This window comes from Micromys minutus (genome assembly GCF_963924665.1).
Source record: "Micromys minutus genome assembly, chromosome: 9".
NCBI lineage: Eukaryota > Metazoa > Chordata > Mammalia > Rodentia > Muridae > Micromys > Micromys minutus.
The window spans coordinates 58,884,663-58,907,711 of NC_137978.1; the positions used below are offsets into that span (position 1 = coordinate 58,884,663).

A 23,049-nucleotide genomic window follows, 5' to 3' on the forward strand; every position below is an offset into this window, starting at 1 on the left:
CTGTTCCTGCTCTGACGTCTCTTCCAGCTGAAATTTCTGGTTCTTCTCTCAGACACTGAATTGCTCTACTTAGCCTTAAATTAACTGTACCAACTTTTCCTAATTGTCTCCTTCTCTTTCTCTGGCTCATTTTGTCTTAACCCTTGCCTAGCATATTCTCTTTTCATTCTCTGTAAAACTCTCCAAGTGAAAGAAACTGTTTACGTCTCACTCTCTGTTTTTCTACTCTTTCAGCTGGAGTGTACTGCTCTCCATGAACTCTCCTGTATTCTTTTACTTTTCTCTCCTTCCTGTACTGTCTTTCTTTCCCTTAAATGGCTTTCCTTTTCTATCTCATTTCAGGGGAGTTGGGTGTATCCTATTATGTCTGATCTTCCTCGTGTATTAATATTATACCTAGCAGCTGTAAGTGACTTTCTACCGTTCTTCTTCTTGAATTTGTTTTCACATTGCCTAGAAGTCTCATTCTCAACCCTTGAGTTGTGATGTCTTTGTGGTCAATTAACAATTTCACAGGCTTTGTAAAAGGCCGACCATCATACAACACATATTTCTTATATTCTTGGGAAGTTACACACCACTCCTGTTATCAATCTGCATGTGGGTCTGAAACATGTAGATGTGACAACTTACCAGTTCCTGGAACTGTAATAAGAGTTTACCACCCCATTAGAAATGTGAAGAACAACTGGCTTAAAGTTTTAGTATAAGAAAATTCCATTTAAAGACATTCAAGTTACAATTGAAATATTCTGCATATTAATGCATTTGTGTGGATGTTAAGGGGTCAAGTCACTGCATCCGTATCTGTGCATGGGAGTTAGAAATCAAGGCCATATTGATAGGAGACATAAGTTAGAAATAAAATATTTATCTTATTAACAGCTGCAAGCCTTCTTAGATGATGATGAAAATTGCTGTAACTAAATCTTTTGACAACTGATTATTTTAGAATCTTTGTACTCCAAGACAACAGGAGACACTTAGAAAGTAGGTAAACTGTATCTATCTCCCTGGTAGAATGATGTGGAATCTCATCAAAGGGTCAAGTCAATGCATCTGAATCTGTGCTTAGGAGTTAGAAATCAAGGCCATATTGATAGGAGAAGTAAGTTGGAAATAAAAGTTTTATCTCATGAACTATCAAAAGTCTTCTTAGATGATAATGAAAATGGCAGTAACTAAATCTGGTGACAACATATTATCTTGCAAATAACATGATAATTGGCAGATAGAATCTTTGTCCTCCAAGGCAACAGGACACACATGGAAAATTGATATACTGTATCTTCCTGGTAGAATGAAGTGGAATTTCATCAAAGGATCAGCTAATGTATTATATACTGTGATGGCCAAGGAATCATCATTTAATTCTAGGCATTATTCTTGGTAGCCACTAGTTATTCTGGACACTAGACCCAGTTAGGTGTTCAGGATTATCCCTGAATGACTATGTTTTATAGCAGGTAATCATGTGCTCTGTGTTTCTTCCTGGTGCCTGCTGATGTTAGAAAGAGACCTCAGATTATACTCATTTTCCTTACCACACTGAACATGTCACTCCCTGCTCTCAATTCAGTAGAAATGTTGACAAGTTTTCTCATATTTGGTTTTAATGTCCTTTTATGTGGTTTAGCACAGTCTATAATAAATTTTCATTAATTTAATCTTTGTAGTGTTGAAACCTTGTTGTGAAATTTAGAAGACTTCCAATATTCAAATCTGGGAGAAGAACAACAAAAAGAATGAGTGTGTCTCTGGGGAAAACTCTACAGGTCAGTGTGCTGTTCACTTTTCTTTGAAAAATCCCTTTTTCATTCATACCATTCAATAGTTTAATTATGTATAATTGGTTCCTTAGTTTGCTCATGCCATGTCTTATTGTCTAGAATGGCTCCAACCAAGTTAGTAGTTTTAAATTAACTTTTTGTTACTGGTATTACAAATTTTTAATCGTATCCTCTTGCTTATAAGCCAATAATGTACAACCAAGACATGTAGAGCATATTTCTACATTTAAGACCAGTCAAAAACAAACATGAAGTGAACGCACAGTTTATATATTGAACCAGACAAAATTCTTACTTTTCCTAGCTATGATTTCAAGAATGGAGCACCTTGTCACGTGCTGAGCTCAACAAACTAAGTCCTAGGTTTTTCTGGAAGAAAGAGCAGAACATCTCTAAGCTGAGAAGCTGCAGGCACCTTTAAGAGTTGCTTGTGCAGACAATCAGCTCCTTGAAGGTCTCCAGCTGAGCTAGACTATTGATTTCTGGTGCAGGTCTCCAAATGCCAATTGAAACTTTTTATTTTTACCTTTTATTTGTTCCTGTTTTTGACATGATTTAAAACTCAATCAAGGGGTGAACAAACAACGTTTTAACCATTTTTTTCTTTTGACCATGAAACACAAATCAACACATAAGCATTGACATGAAAACACAGACACAAACTGACACAGGACAGATTGACGCTCCAATAGACAAACAATACACAAGAGTGAGAAGAGAACTAGATGTGCCAAGGGGAACCTGATATCCTTCCTAAGGGACTCAGAACCAAACTAAACATTTCTCCAGTGGGAATCAGAGAGTCGGGATGTATCCCGACCTCTCCTGCCCCTAGGAGAGCTCTGCAACAGTTTCCGTTCATTTTCCTTCTCTTTCACCAAATCATCCCAGTCAAAGGAGAGGACTGTTTTTCTGAAACTCATTCTCTCTCTCTTGTCCAGTTCGACTACCTCTAATCTCTGTACAAAGACTTAAATCACCTATGAGAATTATCTTTGCTCCTCTAGATTTTTAGCATATCTATAAACACATACACAAAAGACATTTGAGCTATACCTTCTACTCTTTTACAGATTTATTCACAGCTGGCCCAAACTTTCCTCTGAGCATGCTTCCTTTCCCGCACTGCCCTTCAGTGAGTGTATCCTGCGTACTGGAGGCTTCACTTTGGGTATCACTTGACCAAGACCAGCTGGGTTAAACAACAGGTTTCCCAAGGCAGGAGGATGACTGAAAGAAAACAAAGACAATTATACAAAACTATAACATGACTCCAGCCACTTCTGAGGCTGAGCAAAGTCTTTTTTTATTCAGTTGTCTTTTAAACCACTTTAAGTACAGGCAAAAAGATAACTTCATTTCTGCTTCAAGGAACAAGCAAGCTAATAATCAAAAATCCTGTAAACTTCTTTCTGGGGGCTGTTGCAGTAAATATTAAATAAAAAAGTTTATCTTTTTACTGACCCTGAGTTCTCACTCCTCAAGCCTGGTTTTAGTTTGGAGCTACAAGCTCCTTGGCACCCGGTCCGAGCCACCAACTCGGCCAACTTGTTCCTACAACTCCCTTCCCTTGGCAGTTTCCTACCTCCTGTTCTCTGCCTCTGTCCTAGGGGTATTTCTGTTCCCCAAAATCCTGCACAATCACAACTTTACAGCCAGATAGCTTTTCATACAGGTTTATATATTCAACTCTCAATCCATAAACCTACACAAAAGGATTACATCAAATAGACAAAGATACAAACTGCCCTTCATATAAGATGCTAGACCTATAAAATTCTCAATGTTCATAGCTTTTTAACACCAATAAATATCACCTGGGTCTAGCAGGTCCTTGGAAGCTCCATGTTGCCATGATCTTTCCCCTCTGTAGTCTTACTTCTTCTGCCTCCCGATGTGTGACCTCTCTTGTCCTTTGACCTTTTAGACCTCCCTTCTCTCCACCCCCTGACCCTGCCCAGTCACTGGCTTTCCTTTATTTTACTAATTAAAAGGGGAAGGTTCAGTTGGAACCTCATGACTGGGCAGACCTTCTTGGGGAAGTGGAATGAACATTAAAATACTAACAGGTTAAGGACAATCTACAGATTCTGAATGAAACTATGGCCTTTTTTCAAATATACACATTTATGGATTCTTTTGTGAAAAATCATATGTGATTTATGAAAATTTATTTTATGTATTGCTTAAGCCAGCATTTATAGAACCTTAAATAATGTAATTCTCTGTAATAGTGATTGTTTTTGTTTACTTCTTGGTTGTGAATACACTCAAATAACATAATTTTTCTAAGAATGTTGTTCTACATGTCACTTTGAATGTATGTCCTGACATTGCACACCATTTCTGTTTAAAGAAAAAACTCTAACATTTGGTCCATTCATTAATTCTCCAATTATTATTCTACTTGTTTCTTATGGAAAGTTTCTAACATTTTACCTAGACCTTATAATATCAAATACATATGTTAAAATACAGTCATATGAGGCCCAGCTAGTCACAGGATTGAGGTATTGTTCATATTTGAGTTAGGTAGATCTTGTAGAATTGATTGCATATTTTTCCTGGTCATAACTTGACCATCTGTGATGTGACATAAGGAGTCTGTTTAATATCAAATCATACAGCTACATACAGGTACATTACTGTATTCAGAAATCAAATGTGCATGTTATAGTCTGTAAAAGATTGCAGCTTTTGAGATGATTATACCATTCATTCTCAGAGATGTAAATCCAAGGCAATCTAGGACTATTTTAGTAAGTGTATTTTGTTAGAGTTAGTGTCTTTTGCTGTATAATGAATGTTGGTAGCCTTTGTCTGAAATTATGCATATGTGCTGTTTATTCCTCCTGCTAATAGTGTTCACCCAAGAGTATTGGGTTTTAAAGGACGTGGTAGAAAAATCCATTGTGTAGAACCATGAGGTTGTAGGCAAATAAATTTCATAATAGAACACTTTGAAAGATATGATTCAATCCAAAGCATGCAAAAAAAGAGAGAAAAGAATAAAATGTAGTGATGGTGGCAAATCTTTCATTTACTGGTAACATCTCAGAAAACCACAGAAAATTCATGATGGTGAGATCCTTGAAAAATTAGGGAATTATAGTAAGTCATTCTATAGATTGTCTATAGAAGAACAGCAATATATAACTTCAGACACATATCTATGAAACTTGGAAGAATTATTTGGTTTTCAGCATTTTCCTTTTCTAATTTGTATCACAAAATATCTCCTATTTCTTGGCACTTTTGATTAATGTTGGAAAGCAGTTTTTTACAGTAACCAATAGGTAGTTTTTCATTACAGGGTCTCTTACCCTTCAAGGATGTGGCTGTGGACTTCACACTAGAGGAATGGCAATGTCTCAGTTCTGCTCAGAGGACACTGTACATGGATGAGATGTTGGAGAATTACAACAATCTATTGTTTGTGGGTAAGAATGCACTTCTTGTGGAATTGCTGAATCTTTAAGTTTTCCTACACTGTGTTTATGTAAACTCTCTGAAATGTCTGCCAACCACTAGCTTAAGGGATGTTCAGGTTAGAATGATAAATTTTTCATGCTTTTTCCTTTACATTTCTCTGCTTTCTTTGGAAGAGTAGCCAGTGGTATATTCTCCAAGAACTTTCCATACCTCTTATGTAGCTTTAACTGTTAAAATCCAAGTTGTAAAAAAATAATGTCTAGAACAAAGAATTATATTTCTGGACACATAATAGTTGGGGTACGTTAATTTGACTATTACATTAAATTCTTTACTTATTTATAATTTTGAATAATGCAAAATGTTTCAAGTGGATACAGATCTATTGGTTTTGGGAATGTTAATTTTTTTTATTTATTTAAATTTTGATATGTGGTCTCTGAGTTTAGTACTGATACAGCATGTTCTTTATCTTCAGCTTTTTGGATGCTGAAGCAAGCATATGTACATGATTCATTTATGATCATGAATTTCTAGCTGACCATACCTATACTGTGCCACTCTGAATCAGAGTGTAATAAAAAATGGAGGTATGGTATTCAGAGATCTAATTTATGTATATTCAATAGTGATAGAACACTTATTTTTCCTAATTTGTGCAAGGTACAGTTTCTAAGATACTATTATAAAGTGTATTATTATTCCTTTCAGTTGATGGGGTTGAGAATTAAGGTTCTTCTGAGGATCCAAGTAATAATTATGAAAAAAGAAAAACTGCTTTTGAGAGCATAAATCTTTAGAATGTCTACTTTGCCTGAAACTTCAGCAGACATCCATTATTGAATATTTTTTTTCTCCCGAGTATAGTAATCCTTGTCATCCTTAATTGTACTTTTTTTTTCTTTCAGAAAATCATCTCATGTCTGGAAAGCATGGGAAGGTCTTGGATAAATTCCATGACCATGTGAGTGTCCAAAAACAGTTTTCTAAATGGGATGAAATTAGGAAAATGACTCTTGAATCCACCCAAAGAACACCTTGTAAAACTAATCACCAAGATGCCTCCCTTCAATCCTCAAACCTGAAAAGACATAAAACTGGGAAAACTAGAGACGTTTGCAATTATAAAGACTGTATAAAGATTTCAAATGAATGCACTATCACTAGTGTAAATTCAGGAATCCACATAGAGAACAAAGAACACAAAAATACAGAATTTGATAAGGATGTTCTCTCTAATCATAAACTGAGGCTGAAAGAAAACAATACTGGCAAGAAATTCTACAAATGTTGTGAATGTGAGATATGTTCTTCCGAAAAATGGAATCTTGATTTGCATCAGAAAATTCATAAAGGACATAAGTCTTCCAAATGCAGTGAATGTGACAAATGCTGTGACCAACAATTCCATTTTAGTATTCATCAAAGTACTCATACAGGAGGAAAACCTTACAAATGCAATGAATGTGACAAATGCTTTACAAAAAAATTCAATCTTAGTATTCATCAGAGAATTCATACAGGTGAGAAACCTTACAAATGTAGTGAATGTGACAAATGCTTTAGCCAACAGTCCTATCTTAGTATTCACCAGAGAATCCATACAGGTGAGAAACCTTACAAATGTAGTGAATGTGACAAATGTTTTGCTGACAAAAGCTGTCTAAGAATTCATCAGAGAATTCATACGGGAGTGAAACCTTACAAATGCAGTGAGTGTGACAAATGCTTTGGCCAACAATCCCATCTTAGTATTCATCAGAGAATTCATTCAGGAGAGAAACCTTACAAATGCAGTGAATGTGATAAATCCTTTGGCCAACAATCCCATCTTAGTATTCATCAGAGAATTCATACAGGAGAGAAACCTTACAAATGCAGTGAATGTGACAAATGTTTTGCTGATAAAAGTTCTCTGAGAATTCATCAGAGAATTCATACTGGAGAGAAACCTTACAAATGCAATGAATGTGACAAATGCTTTGGCAGACAATCCCATCTTCGGAATCATCAGAAAATTCATACAGGAGAGAAGCCTTACAGATGTAGTGAATGTGACAAATGCTGAAAGTGTAAATATGCTTTGCAGCATCATCAGAGAATTTACCTGAGAGAATCCATAGAAATCTAGTGAACATGACAAATCCTTTACCCACAAAGTTCGTCTGAGATAGGTAAACCTTATGTACATGGCAAATGAGTTACCTTACAATGTCAGTCTGACAGATTACATACAGTAGAGAAACATTATAAATTAAGTGAATGAAACAATTTTTCCTAACAAATATCTTTTTAAAATTCATTAGAGACTATTTACAGGAGAGACTACTTTTAAGTGTATTGAAGGTGTGAATTCTTTTCTTTTGGCCTATCTCTTAGAATATAACAGAATAAATACAGGCTACAATCTTAAAAGATATAATGTATGCAAAAATACCCATGACTTCATTTCAGGTCAGAGAAAACATTTAAAAATATTTTGTTTCTGAAGTATTTCTGCTGGGAAAAATGTGGCACATCTTTCAGTCAGGGTGTATTTTTTGCAACACTTAAGGCTTCACAATAGAGAATTTGTATGATTATTGAAAAAAACTTGTCAATACCTTCATGCAATGTTCAAATCTTAGTGAATGTCAGTTATTAGTTCTGGGAGAAACTTAAAATGTGATAGACGAAAGTTGTCACTAAACTTTTATTCTTCACCCTCAAATATTCAAAGATGAAGACAAATGGGAAGCCAGAAGAATATAGTTTTGTGTATCACTTTTATAACAACAGAAGTTACCAATTTCAAAGGGAAAACAGAGCTCAACTTATCTAATAAAACTGACATTATTATATTGAATTCAAATGATCAAATTGAGACAAATTATACTTTAAAAAGTATATTTGACTCACCGAACCTCCCAGACTTCATTTTCTTTATACTATAAATGTATCTCCATATATTAAGTCTCATTGGAGAATCCAAAAGTAATATATCTTTTTATATGCTGGTTTCCTATTTTAGGAAAACAACTGTTTATGAGTCCCTTTTACTGTGGTAAACAGCTTCTTCCCCATTGTCCTGTAAATAAAGATGACTGACTCAACAAGATTGACTTAGTTGTTTTCAGTTTGCATTTGGGATACCAAGAGCATCTTCTCAGGAAATGTCGTGCATAAACCGTACTCTGATTTTGTGAACATATTCTGGAAAGCTGTAGCATAAACTTATTAGTAATGATTTTCAATGGGTGAGTGACAACCCCATGGGCCAGTATTGACACTGTCTTGGGCGTTGCTTCAGAGTGTAGGCAAACATGTACTTCCACTGGTCGTAAAACTCAGAAAGCATTCATTCATCTCCAGGGTTAGTCTTTCCACATTATAAAAGTTTAAATTGTATGTCAGTATTTAATATCACAAAAGTTAGACACACACAAAAAAAAAGTTAGAGACACTGTATTACAGATGTTGATTTGTGTTAACTAAAATAAGGAAGATGTTCAGTATTGAGAGTTCATCTTGATTGATTTTTCCTTTGATGAGTAAGTAGTGTTTTTTCTTGTCTTTTTTGATGACTTTTGGTTGAAATTTTATTTTATTCAATATTTGGGTGACTATTCCAGCTTGTTTCTTGTGATTCTTTGCTTGGAAAATTTTTTCCCAACCTTTTACTCTGAGGTAGTGCCTGATTTGTTGCTGAGATGAGTTTCCTAAATGCACCCAAATGCTGGATCCTGTTTATATATCCAATCTGATAGTCTATGTCTTTTTATTGTAGAATTGAGTCCATTGATGTTAAGGGATATTAAGGAAGAATGATTGTTGTTCCCTGATATTTTTGTTGTTAGATGTAGAGTTATATTTGTGTTCTTTTCTTCTTTGGGTTTATTACAAGAGTTTTAGTTTCTTGATTTTTCTAGGATAAAGTTTCTTTATGGTGGCGTTTTATATCTATTATCCTTTTTAAAATTGGGTTTGCTGACAGGTATTGTGTAAATTTGTTTTTGTCCTGAATTATCTTGGTTTCTCCATATATGCTGACTTGGAGTTTTGCTGGTTATGGTAACCTGGGCTGGAACTTGTTTTCCCTTAAGGTCTGTATAATGTCAATGCATGATCTTCTAGCTTTCTTAGTCTCTATTTAATAAAAGTCTGGTGTAATTTCGATCAGTCTGTCTTTATATCTTACCTGTCCTTTTTCTCCTACTGCTTTTAGTATTCTTTCTTTGTTTTGAGCATTTGTTGTTTTGACTATTATTGGTTGGGAAGAATTTCTTTTCTGTTCCAGTCTATTTGAGGTTCTGTAGGCTTCTTGCATGTTCTTGGTTATCTCTTTTTTTTAAAGTTAGGAAATTACTTCTCTATAATTTGTTGAAGACATTTAATGGGCCTTTCAGTTGGAAATTTTAGCTCTCTTCTACACGTATGATCTTTGGTCTTCTCATTGTGTCCTGGATCTCCTGGACGTTTTGTGTCAGGAGCTTTTCAGTTTTTGCAGTTTCTCTGACTGTTTTGTCTATGTTTTCTATGTTGTTTTCCGCCCCTGAGATCCTCTCTTCCGTCTCTTGTAGTCTGTTGGTGATGCTCACTTCTATAACTCCTGATTTTTTTCTTAGGTCTTCTATATCCAGGTTTATCTCTTTTTTTGTGATTTCTTTAATGCTTCTATCTCCATTTTCAATTCTTCCACCTGTTTGGTTGCGTTTTTCTGTAGTTCTTTGAGTGATATCTCCTAGTTCTCTGGAAATTGTTTAAGGGAGATATTCATGTGCTTCTTGAAGATCTCCATCATCATCATGAAGTATGATTTTAAGTGTAAATCTTGTTTTTTGGTGAGTTGGGATATTTGCTATTTGCAGTGGTGGAAGAACTGGGTTCTAATGATGTCAGGTTGCCTTGGTTTCCATTTCTTGGGTTCTTATTCTTTTCTCTTACCATCTAGTTATCTTATCATATCTATTTTGAAACACTGTAAACAATTAAGATAATTATTATAACGTCACGCTAGCCTGCATCTGATGAGCCACGTGGCCTTAATGAGATAATTCACAAAACAACTAATATCACTTACAAATCAATAAGTAAGCAATGTGTAAACCAAGACTTTATTTTCATCTGTCTAGCTCTCAATCTGGAGTATCAGATCTTTAATTAATAATAGTTCCCTAATATATTTCTGTATATATTCTCTGTGACACAGGTCTCTATCAATGAGAAACTTTAACCTGCAAAAATCACAACTAACTCTCTCTCTCTCTCTCTCTCTCTCTCTCTCTCTCTCTCTCTCATTGAGTCAGTGACTAATTTTCTTCATCTAATTTTGAACCAATATTTTATACATTTACTAAAGAGTTCTATAAATCTAGGACCTTAGCCCAAAGTATTTTGATATGTCTTCTCTCTCAGTCTGGAAAATCAGATCTTCATTATTAATACCGACCTTAATATCTGTCTGTATTCACTCTTCTGGTGTAGAGACACATCTTAGTTCTGAACCGCTGGTGAAAATTCTCATGTGATTCAGGTAAATTCTATACTCTATTCTTCTAACTAGAAAAACAAACTTGATTTGTATCTTAATCATTTATACCATCTTAAAACAAACAAATAACCTTTTTAATGTTTGAAAATAATTTTTTAATGTATCAAATAGTTACTAATCTCTTTTTCTCTCTTTGTATCTGTCTTTTTATCTCTCTCCATCTCTCTTTCTCTATCTTTCCCTCTCCTTTTTCTATCTCTCTCTTTCATTTTTTCTTTCTTTTTTTCTCTATCTCTGTGTATACCTGGGTCATCTGCTTTTTTGCCACAGGACTCTACAGCTTGTCAGCAAAGGCTGTTTCTTGAAGTTTCCCCGCGCCGAGACACCACGTAACTCAAAATGGTGCTTGCTCCCTCCTCAGAAAGTAAACACCTTTTCCAATTCTGAACCAACATTTAATGCATTTACTAAACAATTCTGTAAATCTAGGACCTTAGGCCAAAGTATTTCGGACTGTCTTCTCTCTCAGTCTGGAGAATCAGAGCTTCATTATTAATACCTAACTTAATATCCATCTGCCAATGAGAAACCTTAACCTGCAAAAATCACCACTCTCTCTTGGAGTCAGTGACTAATTTTTTCTATATCTTTCTCTCTCTTTTTCTTTATCTCTGTGTGTACCTGGGTCACCTGCTTTTTTGCCACAAGACACTACAGCTTGTCAGAAAGCCTGTCTCTTTAAGGTTCCCGTGCTGAGACACCACGTAACTCAAAATGGCATTTTGCCCCCTCTTACTCAGAAAATAAACACCTTTTAACTAACTCTTAGGCTGATAGCTATAAACCTTTTAGTCTATTCTTGCTAAACACTTTGCTGTGACACCTGTTGCAGTAAATATTAAAAAAATAAAATACCGGTTTATCTCGTCTTTATCGGCCCTGAGGTCTCACTCCTCAGGCCTGATCCTGATACAGAGCTGTGCGCACCTCTGGCACCCTCTCTGAGCAGCCACCAATCCAACTTGTCCTGGAAACTCCCTTCCCTGGCTGTTTTCCACCACCTGTTCTCTGCCTTTGCCCCGGGGTGTTTCTCTAACTCCAAAGCCCACATAAATATAACTCTATAGTTCCATAGCTTATCATACAGGTTTATATATTCAATTCTCAATCCACAAACCCTCTACACAAGATTGCATCAAATAGACAAATATACTAACTGCCCTTCTATATGAAATATTAAACCTATAAAATCCTTAAAGTTTATAACTATTTAATGCCAATAAATATCATCTGGGTCTAGCTGGTCCGTGGGAACCTCAATCTTGCCACATCTTTCACCCTTCATCCTCTGACTTCCTCTGACCCCTCAGCCCTTTGCACCTCCCTTTCCCTGCCCAGTCACTGGGTATCCTTTATTTTACTAATTAAAATGGGAAGGTCCATTTTGAGTCATGTGACTAGGCAGCCCTTCTTGGGGAAGTGGAATTAACATTAAAATACAGTTTCAGGACAGTCTACAAATCAGTATGGTGATTCCTCAGAAAATTTACAATAGTTCTACCTAAGAACCCAGCTTTACCACTCCTGAGCATATATCCAAAAGATGATCCAACATATAACAAGGATACATGCTCCACTATGTTCATAGCGGCATCATTTATAACAGCCGGAAACTGGAAACAACCTAGATATCCCTCAATAGAAGAACGAGTACAGAAAATGTGGTACATTTACACCATATAGTACTACTCAGGGGGGCTTGTCGAGGGGAATTTGGAAAGGGGGATAACATTTGTAATGTAAATAAAGAAAATAACCAATAAAGAAAGAAATAAATGTATCTGAGAAAATGACTTGGATTTCTTTCTTTAAGTAATTTCAATTGAATTACTAATCACCATTATGTTTGATCTATTCGCATATGCAGACTCGGTGACATTTATTTATTTATTTATTTATTTATTTATTTATTTATTTATTTATTTATTTATTTATTTATTTATTTATGCATCCATCTAATGTGGGAAAGAACAAAACTCACCACAATGATAACAAGTAGCCCTGCCATCTGAACAGAGACCATGGGCTCAGATTCCTGTGATTTAAGGACAGACCCCCAGGTCATGGCTTGTGTTTCTGAGCTCTCACCTCCATGCTGAGCTGGAATCCATTTTAACCTGTCACAATCATCACATCAGGTTTGAACCTCAGAAGTCTCCTGAGAATCCCAGGTCTCATTATGATCAGGAAAAGAGTTGATTTCCTAGCTTTAATCTCTAAAGAGACTTGGGTAATATTTGAGTCTCCTTTCCCCAGCCTATGCAGATGTGCACGTGTGTACAAGGAGAATTATCGGGAACAATCAGGAAACAAAGTATGAGCAAATGGCCAAACAGTGCAGTGTGGATTGTAGTTCTCTTTCTAGTTTTCTTTCTTTTTGAGAAGAATCTAGACAGTTTCTCTCCCTTCCCCCTCTCTCTTTATGCATACATACATATATATATATATATATATATATATATATATATATATATATATATATCTTTCTCCCTCTCTCTTTTTTACCTAACCGTTCCCGTAGTAAATAATATTGTACCTTAACCTACCATCATTTTAATTCATTTTCTATGACTGAGGCATGTAGCTCCTGTACCTTTTCTTCAAGTTTTATAATGTCTCCCACAGCTTCTCTATGAATCATTATTATTTGCCTTACTGCATTTTCTTTTCAGTTTTTTTTTGTTTCTAACCACCTATTAAACTCAATTTTTATATCCTAACTTGCCCTCATTTTCTTCAGGCATTTGATAATTTTTGTTGCCTGCAAATAATTTTGGTTTTGTCCTCTTTGAGTTCATTTCCATGGTTTAAAAACTTTGGTCCCAGGCCCAGTGGGTCTACTTTAGAAACATGACTGCGACCAGTCTAGTGGGTATTTGTAGAAAAGCCTCAGCATTCCTGAAGGCTGCTTGTTCCCTAGTAAATCCCAAGGCCCCTGCTCACTCTGGGCCTTCTCTTAGTTTGCTGCATAAGAACACACCACATGTTACATCCTTTCTCCAATGTAAACTATTTCAAACCCCCATGCTGAGGAAAGGACTAGAAGAATGTTTTGATGACCCAAAGAACTGGGGAGAAGAAAAAATCATATCTGCAGCATCATGGACCAGCCAGCAGCAGAGGAACAAAAGTAACAAAGACTTACATAAGCTTTGGTGTGTCCTTCTGAAGGAAAGAAACATGCTTCTAACTCTAGACCAGGAGGCCAAGCGACAGAGATTGCCAATGCCAAGTCCAGAGCAGTTAGAAAATGTTGTTGACTCCATGGATGCCTTAGATAAAGTTGTCCATGAGAGGGAAGATGCTTTAAGACTTCTTCAGACTGATCAAGAAAAACAAATTCCTGGTGCTTGGAGAAGGGACATATTTGGAAGAGTCATCTGGCATAAATTGAAGCCATGGCCTATACCCTGGTACCTAAATAAGAGATACAGCAGGAGGTAGTTCTTTGCAATGCCTTACGTGGATCACTTTGTCAGACTGAGAATTGAGAAACATGCCCACACTGAAGCAAGAAAGAGAAATTTACAGGAAAAGAAAGAAAAAATTCTCCAGGAAAAATTCCTACATCTCTCTCAAGACCGGAACTCAAGTACTGTCTAAGATGAGGCCCAGAAGTCCAGTTCCATTGTTCTTAAAGCCTGTGTTCTAATGTGAATATCTGTTAAGAAGCTTATAAAGAAATGTTCTTTTCAAGTGACATCAGTTGTTCTAGATAACAGGGCTTCTTCATTAGCTTCACAAATAGTGGTCCTTCTACAAAAACCACGCAGAGTTCAGGTTCAGTTCGCAATGAGCAGGTCCTGACATCTAAGCAACTTGATGTCACCAGATATCTTGTTATAAATGTAATGATGTAATGCTGGTTGCTAGAGCAATGCTAACAGCAAAGTCAGCTTGGAAATGCTCTGTTCTCACCAGTAGTGTTAAAGTGGGGGTGGGGGAGGGGGAGGGTGCTGAAGGGAAGGCTCAGTGTTTAAGAGTACTTGTTGCTCTTCCAGAGAAACCAGCACAAATACAGAAGTTCATAACCATCTGTAACTCCAGGTCATGGGGAAACAATGCCCTCCTCTGGTGCAGATGCCAGGCACTAGCTGGTGTGGTGCAGGTGACAGACTGTGGATACTGGTAGTAAAATGGTGATTGCTTTCCCTGGAAAAGCAATTTGTAACTGGAAAAGCAGGACTGACTTCGGCAAGTCACAACAGACAAACACAAACCCTTCCAGGACAGTAGTGATTTATTTTGTTTTGTAGGCCTAACGTAAAAAGCATAGGCAGTAACTTTTACTAGTCAATAAAGAGTAATTCCACCAACCCACCGGAGAGCTGGAAAGTACTTACTGAAAGCAAAATATTTGAAGACAATAGACATTCGTATAAAATTATAAAATGCCTGTAATAAGAATAAGTTTATTTCAAGGAAAGCACAAACTCATTTCATCTATAGAGCCAGTTTAAGCCTTAAAATTTTAAGTGGAAATTGAAATATGCAAACATGTATAAACATTCTACAAAAGTTGGTGTACTTTTCCTGGGTGTACTAAAGCTACAGATGGGAGGTGACAGCAGGCAGGGTGGAGCCCTCAAGGGCATTTTCTTTCTACACACTGTTTCCCTCCTTATTCATATTCCTGTTTGACAATCCACATCTGGTGCAAGGTACCCTGTAAGGTGGAAAGAAACATTACATAATTATGCATCATTTTTTTTATCAGAAGGTGGTATTTTTTGCTCATAGATGTCTTTAACTACTAAACGATTTCAACTCCCTCCTCCAAAATAGTACTGTTCCCTATTTTTTCTGCCTTCCTCTGAGACAGGTCAGACACTGTTCAGCCTGCCTTTTCAGGTCTAAGAGGACACCAAGCCCCTCTGTACCTGTTACATAAAAATCAAATTATAAAGCAGCTGGCAGAAAGACATGAGGAAGGGTCCTAAGGCAGTAGTGGAACCTCCTAGTGGGAACATGCCAGTTACTTCTGGTCCTCTGAGGGAAAATGGTATGCCTTTAATCTTACACACTCCCAGCTCAAGATAGACTCCCATTTAGACCAAGCACAGATCTCACTGACCCTGGATGCACAGCCAACTCGACACAGCCTCACCAGGAGTTGGGAAACAAATGAACTCATAAATAAGTGACTCATGGATTGATGCAGTGCACCTAAGTCTGTCAAGAGCCAAGATGTATTACAAGCAGAGGCTCAACAGCTCCCACTCAAGGGTAAGTCAGGTAACAAATGTTCCTGATGATGCATCTGATATGTTCAACAGAACCAAGTGCGATGGTGCAGACGTATTATCTCAGCATTTGACACTGAGGCAAGAAGACTCCAAGCTGGAGCCCAGCCTGAGGTTGCTGGTGTGGGGAGCAGAGTGGGAGTTGTTTTTGTATGAAATGGTTTGAAGCAGACATTCCAACTAGGTTCCCACTCATCTGTCAGTTTTAAACGCGAAGACCAATGAAGCACTAAATCATTCTTACCATTTTTCACCAAACAATATTTTCCAATGCTATATTTAAGCCAAATAAGAATCTTGTTTTTTTTTTTTCTTTTTTTAAAAAACTTTATTTTAAAGAACAAAGATAAAAAATTTTTTAAATATTTTTGCATAAATGTATACAAATATAATTGTGTCAGTGCTTGGCTTTTTTTTTTTCTTTTCTTTTTTTTTTTTAAGGTTTGATACTCTGCATTAAGTCTTACTAGTTACAATGAGCAAAAAGTACATGTAAAACAGAATGTAACCTGGAATAAGAATCTTGTTTTTAAGTGAAGAAAATTTCTGCTCGACTGAAAGTTTATATGACTCAAAATTGTAATAAACAATCATTACCAGAAAAAGATAAAAAAAAAAAAAAAAAAAAAAAAAAAAGAGAAAAAAGAAAAAGCTTTGGTCTCATTGGTCCTGAGTCTGGGTTTTAATTCTTTATCTCGTATATCATGTAAATTGCTCTTCTTATGAAATGCGTATGATTTTTGGTTTCAATCAAGGACCTTCTATCTTACTTTCAATTTGTTTTGGGTGTTTGTTCTGAGCATCAGAAATCAGAGGGATTGCTGTCTTTTATGTATCTTTACCCAGCCTTCTAGATTCAGAATGTGAGAAGTTAGGCAGCTTCTCTTGTATCTGAAGGCTTCAGAACCCAGACACAGATTCCTATTACATCCAGTTCTGGTCTAGACTGGCAGCATCTTGTGTGGAAGCTGTGCAGAGTAGGTCCTGAGCATCCTGACAGCTGCAGTTGTGTGGAAGGCAGCCAGCAACAGAGTTGGAGGAGTGGTTCCTCATGGGGAGGGGAGGGGCACATCTGACTGATCAGAGGAGTTTAAGACAAAACGAAACAATAACAAAGAAACAAACAAGGGAACAATCAAGCAAAAATTCAAGCCAACAAAAAATAGCTATGAAGATTTGGAAATCTAATTAATCGGAATGTCCGGAAGTAGGTGGGCTTTGAAGAATACGTAACAGGAAGCTGTTGAATAATGGGCGGGTCCAAAAGGAGATCTTTGGAGGAAGAGACCTAAGTGACAGGAAGTTCCACCATTCCCTGTTTCTCCACGCCTCTGTGCAGTCTCGTGGTCAGGAAGTCATGGTGGGAGACCAGTTTTCAGTGTCTGTGGTACCCAAAAACTTCCTGAAGCTCTAGTTGCTGTGCTGGCCTCCTAGGACATTCAGCAGTTGGTCCTGTCACCCGCCAGGTCAGAGTCGCTGCTGGGCTGGGAAAGGGGCAGGAGCAGAGCAGGGCTGTGGGGCAGGGGCGCATTTCCTGCTGCCACTCTCACAGTTCTGTTGTTAATGTCATAGCGTTGTCGGGAAGTTTGAGGTCTTGTGAATTGTCTTTATGGCGATGTTTTCATTAATTTTATGTGGTTGCAAGAATATTTTCCTAAAATAACCTCATAGATTCTTGGTCATAGCTGTTGTTTGTGCACCAGGGTTCTCTTTCTAAAAGCTTTAACAAAGCTCCTTGTGTTCAAATTAATTCATGCTTTCTTAACTCTCCTGTTTCTCTGTTTGCCATTTCATTTCCATTTCTCCAGGGGACTGAATAGGATTCCGAAGAGAGCTTTGTATATGAATCATATGAGAGACCACTGCAGGTTTGATTGAAAGTATTCGTTATAAAGTACCATCATATGGCTGTAATATTAACATTAATTCAATATAGTTATAGTGTCCATTAATTTTACACTATTAATTTTACACTGAGGTATATGCAGCCTTTGTTGTAAATACAGCGTTTGGAAATGTGTCTTCATAGGCTTAGTTATTAATATTACACTTTAGGTATGAGTGAAAAATGTGGTACGGATATATGGCAGATTCTGTTGTCCCTGGGTGTCGCCAGATTAAAACCAATTCCAGTATGTTGGCAAGGTGTATTAAATATATACTGACCCAGAGATTTACTCTGGTCACATGCTGCTGGCTACAGTATAGCCCATTGTAGTTTCTAATGGAGTTTTATTATTTTTCTAAGACATGCAACCTGCAGCATTGCAAGTAGATACCTTGTTCTTGGGCTGGTGGTGCGACTAATTTTTGGCACTTCAGTCTGAGGTAAAAGTGGAGTTATCTGGTTGGGTCCAGACTTAACCAGGCCATGAAATTGGGGATGGGGTGGGTATTTTGGGCTTAGGGACTTGAGGATGGAGAAGCTGGCCAAGAGAGAACCTGGAGTTAAGAAAGTGCCTAGCAGGCAGTGTCTGCAGTTATATGTTAATAGGCACCGCGAGTAGCCATTCCTCCTGAATTTCTTTGAATCCTTCCAAGGTTCAACCCAGCCTGCTGTGAGTGGAGGAGATCAGGACCAGATATTTTTTTAGGTAGAAATTAAGATGTTACTGAGACAGCATCGTTTGAATAATAATGATTTCTTACTTACATAAGAATAAATGGCTCCTTGGCTCATGAAAAGCACTCTTCCCATGCACATTCATGAATTGTTTAGTTCTGCAATGTGGACTTCTTGCAGGTGTTGGAATTCTCAGATCGTGCACTAAGAACTTTTTTCAGAGACATGTTGTTAGAGAAGTTTCAAGTCTGGATTCTGTGGGTCACAATATTTTTTCTTGCAGTCTTCCTTGCTCCTCCTTCTTGTTGTTTGGAAAAGGACTCTGTGTTTACTGTGTTACTGACTCTCAGGTCTCATAGGGTAAAATGAATTGGCATAGTTGTAAATCAAATCTAATAGCCCTGGATGGTAAAGGTCAATAAGACTTTAACAAAGAATCCAGGAATGTTTGAGGGATTGAGCAGGGCATGGATGTGGCCCACCTGTCAGTAGAAAGAGGACATGAACTTGATTGTGCCAGATTCTACTTCATACATGTTTCTGGAAAATATTACACAGAGCGGTATTAGATGTCATGATACGGATTTCCCATGGTAGGTAGTAAAGTCAGTTGATGTTAATATTTGATTACTTTTGAGACTGTGAAATGAATGTTGCCCCTTGAAACAAAGTTTCTTTATCTCATAGTACAGCAGGATCTGGCTATTGGGGAGAAAAGGACCATTTACACATGAAGCAAATGTCAGCATTGGATTTCCTCCTAGGGCCTGTGACCTTCCTCACTGGATTTTAGCCAGATTCCCAGTGTAGTCTCTTATTTTCTTTCCTGTAGTCCTGACCTCAGCTTGAACTAGAAAACCTTCTGTTATCCACTAATTGTATTGCATATTTTCTCTAATTTTTATTATATAGAAATTTCTTTTGTCAGTTAATTTTCTATCACAAACTAGGTATTATGTTTATTTTTTTCATTTATAATATAATAATATATTTACAGAGAAAGATTATGGTAGAATAATTTCATTATCTCGTTTTTTTTTTGTTTGTTTTTTTTTTGTTTGTTTGTTTTTTTGTTTTTTCTGCCAGGGACTTTCCAAAGCTCCTAGAGTTTAATTTAATCTATGTTATCTAAATCTCCTAGTGTTTACATTTTTAGACCAATGGCTTTTGCACATGATCTGTCCAAAAGGACATGGATATTCACCCCCTCTTCGTTCTCTTTTTCATCCATTGTTATTCCTGATTTCATCCTATCCTGTGAATCACGTATATTCTGAAGCAGATTTGGATGAGCAGCCATGATTTCATATATTCATAATTCCATGTGCCTGGACCGTAACAGTGTGGGATTCCATAGCTCCACTTCCTCCATCTTTTACAGCCTTCCCTTCCCTGTCTCCTGGATATTTACTCAGCACTCTCTGAATTGGCAGTTTCCCTTTATTACCCATGATTTGTTGACTTAGGCTGAAAGCATCCCCATGCTATGGTGTAGACAGAACTTACATTGCGACACATTTTGATGTTTCAGCACAAGGGGTCAGCATCTAGAGAGAACCATTGAAGACTCCTTACACCCAGCATCCTACAGAGCAAGTTTGTACAAACATATTTCAGATCCTCTTAGACACTGAGCGTTTTTCTGACTTCTCAGATTATTCTTTAGGAATATATAAAACCCAGTGGTATTTTCTAGTATTTTTCTAGAGCTTATTAAATTCATTATCAGATTAGAGTATTCTTTGGGATGTTTGTAGTTCTTGAGTTAAAGAAATATGTTTTTTTGTAGTTTGGGAAAACGTGCCTTCCTCGTATCCTCATTTGAACACAGAATATGTTCTAAGTCTTACTTGCTCTATGTTAGCCCTTCTGCACTGTGGTAAGTTAGTGTGGAGGCTTTGCACGTGCTTGTCTCTCTTCTGAAAACAGTAGAACAATGACAGCGCTCTTCAATTTTCATACAGTTAACTTTAGGATTTGGTTATTATCTTTGTTAGACTTTCTCTTCAAACATTCCTTAGAAGTGTCTTAGTGATCCACTGTGATATGTTGCTTTAGGCTTTTTGAAGACATGCTAACATGGTTGTGATACTACTGTTAGTGACTGTATGTAGTTTCTGCCTTGAGTCCTTTGGTTTGTTCTTGTTGAAGCAGTCATTCATCTCTTGTATGAAATCAAGCGGAGTTCACTCTTTGCATCCATTAGAGAGAAACTTTTCAATGTGCACTGGTGGACCTGGACTGCTATTATTTTCTTTGTGATTATTTTTATGGTTATTGCTTTTGGATACAGATTTGATAAGAGTACATAATGTCTTTTTTCTGTATTCTGTTCAGTTCTCTGTGAAAAATTATTGTGAGATTTCCTAAAGAAATTTGGGAACTCAGTGTTGGATACTTTAGTCCTCATAGAATCTTAGAAGAAGCACTGAGGGCCTGGGTGTCAGCACTTGCTTATTGCCTCGCCTAGTGTTATATCATTGAAAGTTTCCTTGTTCACCTGTTCCCAGAAAATCCTTATTTTCCTCATTAATTCTCATTATTTCATACGACTTTCTCAAGTACTTTGTCATCTGCTAGTTCCCAGTGTCAATCTAAACTACTGAGGCAGGGGCATCACAAGAGAACATTCATTTACCTAATAAATGCCAAAATAAATAGCTGAGAGAAAATTATAAAGTCAAAGTCAAAAACAAATAGGGCTGAATATTTGCTGATGCCGTGGTCTTGACTTTCTGTAGTAATAGTTTCTAAACATTTAGAGTCAATTCTTAAGTTTTATTTATGCATAAACTTATGTATGTATATGTATGTGTGTGCATATATGTGCATGTACATGTATTGGTATGCCAGGAAACCCATATCAGGCATTCTTTCATGTGAACTTATAACAGTTATTGCCAGAGAGGAAATCCATAACACTGAGGCTAGAAGAATATCACTATATTCATATTTAGTATGGATTTGGAATTTGATATATGCCTGGAAAAACTACCAAGATGCAGATATATACATGTTCAGGAAAGTATTATAACAGTGATGGTATTTTAGCAGATTTGATATAACGAGGGAATCTATACTGGTGTATTAATATTACACCTAGCAGCTGTAAGTGACTTTCTACCATTCTTCTTCTTGATTTTGTTCTCACATTGCCTAGAAGTTTTGTTCTCAACCCTTGAGTTGTGATGTCTTTTTGGTCAGTTGACACTTCCTCAGGGTTTGTAAAAGCCGACCATCATAAAACATATTTTTTTATATTCTTGGGAAGTTATACACCACTCCTGTTATCAATCTGTGTGTGGGTCTGAAACATATAGATGTGCCAACTTACCAGTTCCTGGAACTGTAATAAGTGTATACCACACCATTAGAAATGTGGAGTACAACTGGCTTAAAGTAAATTCCATTTAAAGACATTACATCTATAATTGTAATATTCTACATATTAATGCATTCATGTGGATGTTAAGGGGTTAAGGTGAAAGCATCTGTATCTGTGCATGCCAGTTAGAAATCAAGGCCATGTTGATAGGAGACTTTAGTTAGAAATACGATAAGCTGTAAACCTCCTTAGATGATGATGAAAATTGTTGTAACTAATTCTTTTGACAATATATTATTTTTCAAATAACATGATAATTGGCAGATAGAATCATTGTACTCCAAGACAACAGGACAGACATAGAAAGTCGATACCCTGTATCTACCTGGTAGAATGAAGTGGAATCTCATCAAAGGGTCAGATCATGTATTCTCGTTTGATGGCCAATGAGTCACCATTCAATTCTAGTCATCATTCATGGTAGCCACTAGTCATTTGTCTTTTCTCTAGGTCCAGGGAGAGAAGTTCACAGTAATAACCCTGAATAATTATGTTTAACAGAAGGTAATCATGAGCTCTGTTTAAATTCCTGGTGCCTGCTGACAGATTATACTCATAATCCTTACCACGCTAAATATTTGATTCCATGCTTTCATATCTGCAGAAGTGTTGACAAGTTTCCTCATATTCTTTTATTAATGTCCTTTTTTGTAATTTAGCATACTCCACAATAAAGCTTTATTAATTTAATCTTTGTACTGCGCAGATCCTGCTTTGAAATTTAGAAGACTGCCAATCTTTGAATCTGGGAAAAGAACATCAAAAAGAATGAGTGTGAGTCTTGTAAAAAGTCAACAGGTCAGTGTGCTGTTCCCTTTTGTTTGAAAAAAATCTCTTTGTCTTCAAAGCATTCAATAGTTTTATTAACTATAACTAGTAAAGTTATCTCATGGGCTTTTTAAAAAAGTATTCATTTATTCATTCATTATATGTAAGTACTCTGTAACTGTCTTGGGACACACCCGAAGAGGGCATCGGATATCATTCAAGATGGTTGAGAGCCCTCCTGTGGTTGCTGTTACTTGAATTCAGGACCTCTGGAAAAGGAGTCAGTACTATTAACCACTGAGCCATCTCTGCAGCCTCCTAAAAGGCTTATTTTCTAT

At 36.7% G+C, this 23,049-nt stretch overlaps 1 pseudogene across 1 annotated transcript; it reads left to right on the forward strand.

The window, feature by feature from the left end:
• Nucleotides 1-13,602: 13,602 nt before the first annotated feature.
• LOC308423904 (large ribosomal subunit protein uL29m-like) lies at nt 13,603-14,355 on the forward strand (annotated as a pseudogene). Its single transcript has one exon. The product of its transcript is annotated as a large ribosomal subunit protein uL29m-like (transcript).
• Nucleotides 14,356-23,049: the final 8,694 nt, after the last annotated feature.